This window comes from Phasianus colchicus, chromosome 14, assembly GCF_987193195.1.
Source record: "Phasianus colchicus chromosome 14, bPhaCol1.hap1.1, whole genome shotgun sequence".
NCBI classification, from domain to species: domain Eukaryota; kingdom Metazoa; phylum Chordata; class Aves; order Galliformes; family Phasianidae; genus Phasianus; species Phasianus colchicus.
Window position 1 is genome coordinate 1047131 of NC_143449.1, and position 6357 is coordinate 1053487.

Sequence of the window (6357 nt, forward strand, 5' to 3'; positions counted from 1 at the left end):
CATCGCCGCTGCCGCTCGCCGTGACGCTGCACCGCCCCGTGACGCTGCACCCCCCACCCCCTCCCGTCGCTCGCCGGGTCCACCTGCCGCCCCGCCACCGCTGTCTTCCGCTCCGCTTCTGCCGCCTGGGTGAAATTTGCTTAAAGACAAGGATGGTTTCCCCCCGATGTATGGCGAGCCATCCAAAAGGACGCAGAATCAAGTGGACATCTTGAAATGGCCCATCCATTGCATTCAGCGCTCGCATGCCCTGTGATATACGAGTCAAATACACGCCCCACGTGGGAGGGAGTAAGTTTTCAAATAGTAAAGGAACTTAGGAAAACGCTTTTTGACTTCGGATTAGGATCCCTGTATATGACTAATCTGTCGAGTTTGGTAGTGAAGAGCTATACTCTCTGCCTGCACGACTAAAACCCTGACACAACTGATTGTGACAGTTACTCAGTAAATGATGTGGATGGCATATTGGAGGAAATTGGCCCAGCAAAAGGCAGTTGAGAATTTGGAGAGAAAGCAAGGATGTCCTTTGCAGGTGATTGGGGTAAATGCGCTGGTAGGGGAATGTGCTTTTGCACATGACAGCCCAAGTGCAGCGGCCTGCCACAGCTTTGGAACAATTTAAGGAATTGCCCTTTAGTGCTTTTGTGAAAGTCCAAGATGCTTCAAAACCACAGAAAGTATTTACCAGCATTATGTAGGATCCTACTGAGTCCCACATGCAGCTTATTGTTAAGCTGAAAGGTAGCCTTGACAAGCAAATCAGGAATGAGGAAGCACGAGAGATACTGTTACAAAAGCTCACAATAGAAAATGCTAACAATGATTGCCAAAAGGTGCTTTGCCCTTTATCTAACTCTGTATTTCTGCAGATGATAGATGTGTGCAGCAAAACAGAGACTATGGAGTACCAGTGTAACATGATGGCTTCAGCATTCGCAGTCATGAAATTGAATTCACAAAACTGCTTTGCATGTGAACAAACAGGTCATTGAAGCCTGTTATGATTAACAAAGCAATAGAACAAGTACTTGTTGTTCAAGTTGATAACGACTTGGGCAGTATGGATTCAGTCAGCCATATGTTGGTAACTGAGGAGGGCAACATTCTTGCTTTGGTTAGCAAGAAATCATGGGAATAAGTAGCTGTGACTGTAAATACTTTCTGTGTGTTTTGTTTGTAGAGAGAGCTAGCTTTAATCATTTGTTTTATTTTATGAGCCCTGCTCATAAAATAAAACAAATGATTTTTCTGCTTGGGCTCTGTATCATGCACTGGCCACTGAATGCAAAGTACAAATGGAAAAAACCCTGCAGACCCTGAGAAGAATAAAAGCAGGAGAGAGTTTGTGGTGGGTGGGAAAGTGCACTTTGAAGCAGGGAATGCCCTGCTGGCACTGCCTGTTACATCCACCGTTGGCACAATCCTTCCCTCTCCTTGATGATGGTTTGCCATCTCTCAGGAGTCAATAAATAACAATACATTAGCTTAGGAAGTTTCAATTTCCCACTCATGAAATTGTCTAAAATTGCTTGTGTGATTGTGCACGTATCAACTAAAAAAACTCGTGATCTTCTGTGTAACTCTTATGTTTAGCGTGTTACCAACCGAGGCCTTGATTGAGTTGTGATTAGTATGTTATTAATATAATTAGTGATATTATTTTATAGTGTGGTAATATAGTTTGCTAATAAATAAAAAAGGGGGAATTGTGGGAATACAAGAAGGACTATTCAGACGCTATGGAGCAAGATAAATAGCATGCGAAAGCAAGGCTGAGAACCAAGGACATCTCTAGAAGAAGAGAAGCAAAAGAAATGTCCCATGGCTCTGATTGGATAAGCACCTGTATGCATGGTTAAGGAGTGTTTGTGTAATACTTTGTTGGCATGTAAAGGCAGATGGGAAAGTTATAGGGGTGGTTGGGAAAACTAGGAAAAGGAAAGGAAACTTGTGAATTTATATAAGTTATGTGAGAACTTATAATAAACGATTTGCATCATTCACATCTGAGTCTGTGCCTCATTGCCATAGGCCCCCAACACAGGAATGTAATCGAGCTGATGGAGTGAGTACAGTGGTGGGCCACGAAGATGATTGATGGCTGGAGCACCTCCCGTATGAGAGCAGGCTGAGAGAGTTGAGGCCAGTAGAAGAGAAGGCTCAGGGAGGACCTTATAGTGGCCTCCCAAGACCTGAAGTTGGTCTACAGGAAAGCTGAGAAGGGAGGGACTTTTTATAAGGGCATGTAGTGATAGAATGAGGGAAGAGGGTAGATTTAGACTAGATATTAGCAGAAAGAAAGAAAGAAAAGAAAAGAAAAGAAAAGAAAAGAAAAGAAAAGAAAAGAAAAGAAAAGAAAAGAAAAGAAAAGAAAAGAAAAGAAAAGAAAAGAAAAGAAAAGAAAAGAAAAGAAAAGAAAAGAAAAGAAAAAGCTCTTGGACACGAGAGAAGACTCAACTTTCATTCTTTTTTTGAGTTTGCTTTCATTTTTGCTTATGGCAAAACAACTGAAATTGGAAAAAAATAAAGGAATGTGCTTTCTCTACATATGAGCAGCAGTTGCAGCAGTTGTTACTAGCAGGACATTTGACAGTAATATATCTGGAACAGAACTGTTCAGTTGTTTCTGTTCCTTCTATTCTGGGTACAGCTAGCTCTATAGTCATATTGTTTTAAATGCCGTCACCTTATAGCTGGCTGTGAAAAACTTATTTTGTCTTGGAGTCATTGTAATTCCATTTGTGAAAAAGGATTTAAAATCTGCAAGTGTAATATTGATAGCAGTGTCATTTAGGTACTAGCTTGTTTCTGCCACGCATTTAATGACACATCTGTGCATTTAATATTTCATATAAGTCTGAAAAGATTTTTCAATTAGGCAGGTTTGTCCCTTTTTTTTTAATTATTGGAGCAAGTCAAATCTCCGTTATCTGCTTCCATGCCAAATTATTTCAATTGAGGGAAAAAAATCAATAGTTCCCAGGCAACTCCATTACTCATATTCATAATTAAACCATCACAACTGAAATATACTTGTGAAATGTCTAGAGGGTGGGATAAAACACATTAATATTTCTGTGTTGTGTTCTAGCACGAAGAAATGTCTAAGCTACAAAGTTAGCAAATAACATACAAAAAGGAGAAAAACATTCACTGATTAAGAAATAATTAAACATGCAGGTTGGGGGAAAAGTGAGTAGTAGGACAAAAAGCTGTGTTACTGACTATATACAGTAAGTCTCTCATTTGAATCTGAGTCCTATTTATATGGATATATGGATTATATATATGGATTATAATTTTTCCTAACACAGCTTCTTTACGATTCATTGCTCTATTGCATTTGAATGAAACAAGGGAAACTGTTGCAGTTTTCATATTTTTGATGTTTACATTAGGCACAATTCCCTAAAGACATGTATATAGATCACTCTGAAAGTAATAACTCCTTTTTTTTTTTTTTTTCCCCTGAAAACTACAACAGATAGAAAGAGCACAATAACACCATTTGATATAGCACATTCTCAGCTATTAGCAATATTTTTCAACATATTCACCACAATTATCTGATTTGCACAGATGAGCTAATCAAGACACTCTTTATTTCATGGTGGGACAGCTGTGCATGGCCATCTGGAATGTGGCTTTTCTTTCATGTCACTGTTGCCATTGCTGAAACACACCATCACCTCACTGTGCTACTCCCACTGTTCAGTCACCATAAACATTCAGCAAGCATCAATGAATGTCAGCAGGTGCCATTTGTTCCACATGAAGGAATCAGTCATACACCTTAGCTTCAGATGCACTACCTTGTCAAAGGCCATTCTGTCAGACTGCCCCTCTACTGCCAGCTGTCACGTGGCCACATAATGTAACAGAACATTAGCGAGAAGGCTCTATTTCTACTGCCATCCCATCAACATTCACCTTTGATGTCATGGGACAACATAATTAAATAGAAGGCATTACTTTTGGAGCAGCCTTCATATATTACGGTGGAGGGCACAGAAAAATAAATGATAGCCTATGGCTCTTGAGGCAAAAAAGTCTCATTTTATTTTGAAATATGAAAATGATATATATATATATATATTTAATGGAGCACTAATTGACTGTATGGAATTTTCTATTGGATGCTTACTAAAGTAAACCATGAATATTTGCAAATTTGGAAATTAGTTTAGGTATGACAAAATCAAGATGTTGCAGAGAAAAAAACCAACATAATTGGCTAGTGGAAGTTTATTCACATCCTTGTAAAAGATCTGGTGGGCTATTTTCTGGCCATAGACTTCCTTAAACTCTGTTAATATATGATTGTTAATGTATCCCTGTGAACTGTATTCTATGAAGGAAGAGGATGATATGGTGTTAACCTAGCTCCCCAGCGATAATTTCTAGAAATCATTTTGTATGGAGCCAGTTTGTATCCACTTTGGGGTCTGTGAGTTTTTTGAAATGTCTAGTATTCTAGGCATCAACTTATATCCATTATAGATATATAATCAGAATCCCTTCTAATCATATTTTCTATTATTTATGACCTCCGGCTAATAGACTTTGCCCAACAGTTCATAAGGTTTGGAAAAGACATAACACTACAGACAAGATGTATTAACGCTGAAGAAAAAAAAGGCAACTATTATTGTTATATTCATAAGTAATGTCTTCAAGGCAATTCAGTTAAGTCCTTATTTTCTCAAAAAAACTTGACATCATGAGAAAAATCTGGGCTGAAAACACACTTTCTCCATATCTTTTCTTGGAAAACCAGTAATACCATGTCAAGTTTCTGAAAACTTAGTAGAATTGCTTATCCAGGTAAGGAAGTATTTCCTATGACTTGAAATCTGTTTGTATAACTTAAGTGTTTTGTTACCTGTAACTCTTGTATAAATCTCTAAGGAAAACTGAAGTTTTGATTAGTCAGTCAGAGCCTCCTTGGAATTATAAATTAGAATCATAGAATCATAGAATGGTTTGTGTTGTAAGGGACCTTTAAGATCATCTAGTTCTAACCCCCTGCTATAGGCAGGAACAACTCCCACTAGACCAGGTTGCTCGAAGTTCCATTCAGCCTGACCTTGAATGCTTCTAGGGTGGGGGCATCTCTGGGCAACCTGCTTCAGTGTCTCACAGAAAAGAATTTCTTACTAATATCTAGTCTATACCTGTTAGTCTATAGTCTAATATCTGTTCCCATTTAAGTTTATTTCCCCTCCTCCTGTTGCTACATACTTTATAAAAGTCCTTCTCCAGCTTTCCTGTAAGCTTTCACTACCTTCAGGTACTGGAAGACCACTATAACTTCCCCTCAGTGCCTTCTTCTTTCCAGTCAGCCAATCAGCTGCTATATGTCCTAAAAAAGTCGCTTCAACTTCCTCTTTAACAATTTCGTAATCAGCTGATGAAAACAGGCATACAGAGGATGTGATGAAAAATTTCTAGGTTCATGCTTGATTACATTCACAAATAAAAGAACTGAAGATGGATAAGTCACTTTACAAAAAAATCGTATTTCTCTAATGACTAAAAACTGAATGTAGATATATAAGCAGTTTGTGAAAGGAGAGATGTACTAATGGTGAATAATATCCATATCTTCAGAATAGTACAATTAGTCGTATATAATAAGCTAAGAAAGCTCATCCTGATCCTTCTTTTGTCTGCTAAACTTCTTATAGAATCAGAAGTGCTGTGAATACTCTTTAAATATATGCTGTATTGACAACTATGCTTATTATATCATTATAGACATAATGTGCCTGCAGGTATCTTTAAAACACCATGAATTAGGAAAAGAATAAACTGTGATTTCACTTTCTCTCTCTCTTTTTTTTCCCCTTAAACTATTCCTTCTCATAAAATCTCTAAGTATGACATCTTACTGGAGAATACTATGATTAAAACTCATTTCTCCTTCCATGTGTTGCTAAAATTTGAGTGGTTTTATGGTTACCTAATAGCTGAAAAATTGTCAGGTCACTGTACTTAACTGGCCTCCACTGGATGGAAAATGTATGTGAATTCCTCAGCACCACTGCAGTTTTTTGAAAGAAATGAAGAAGTTGATAAAACAAAATGTGTTTTCTTTAACAAATTTAGGAAGAGGAAGTCTCTCTTTCTGGAATAGACAAATAATAAAATCCAAGAAAATAGAGAGGTGAGGGAGGGAGAAAATACGAATTTCTTACTGGTGTTTGAAAAGCATTTGAAAGATATTTTTAGTTGTTTAGCTAAAATGTCCTGTGACATATTTTTATCTTTTCCATCTCTAGCCTCAGAAAAGAGTTGTATGTTTAATAGTAAAAGCAACCAATGGTATGCCTACTAGAGCAACTGCATCTTCTA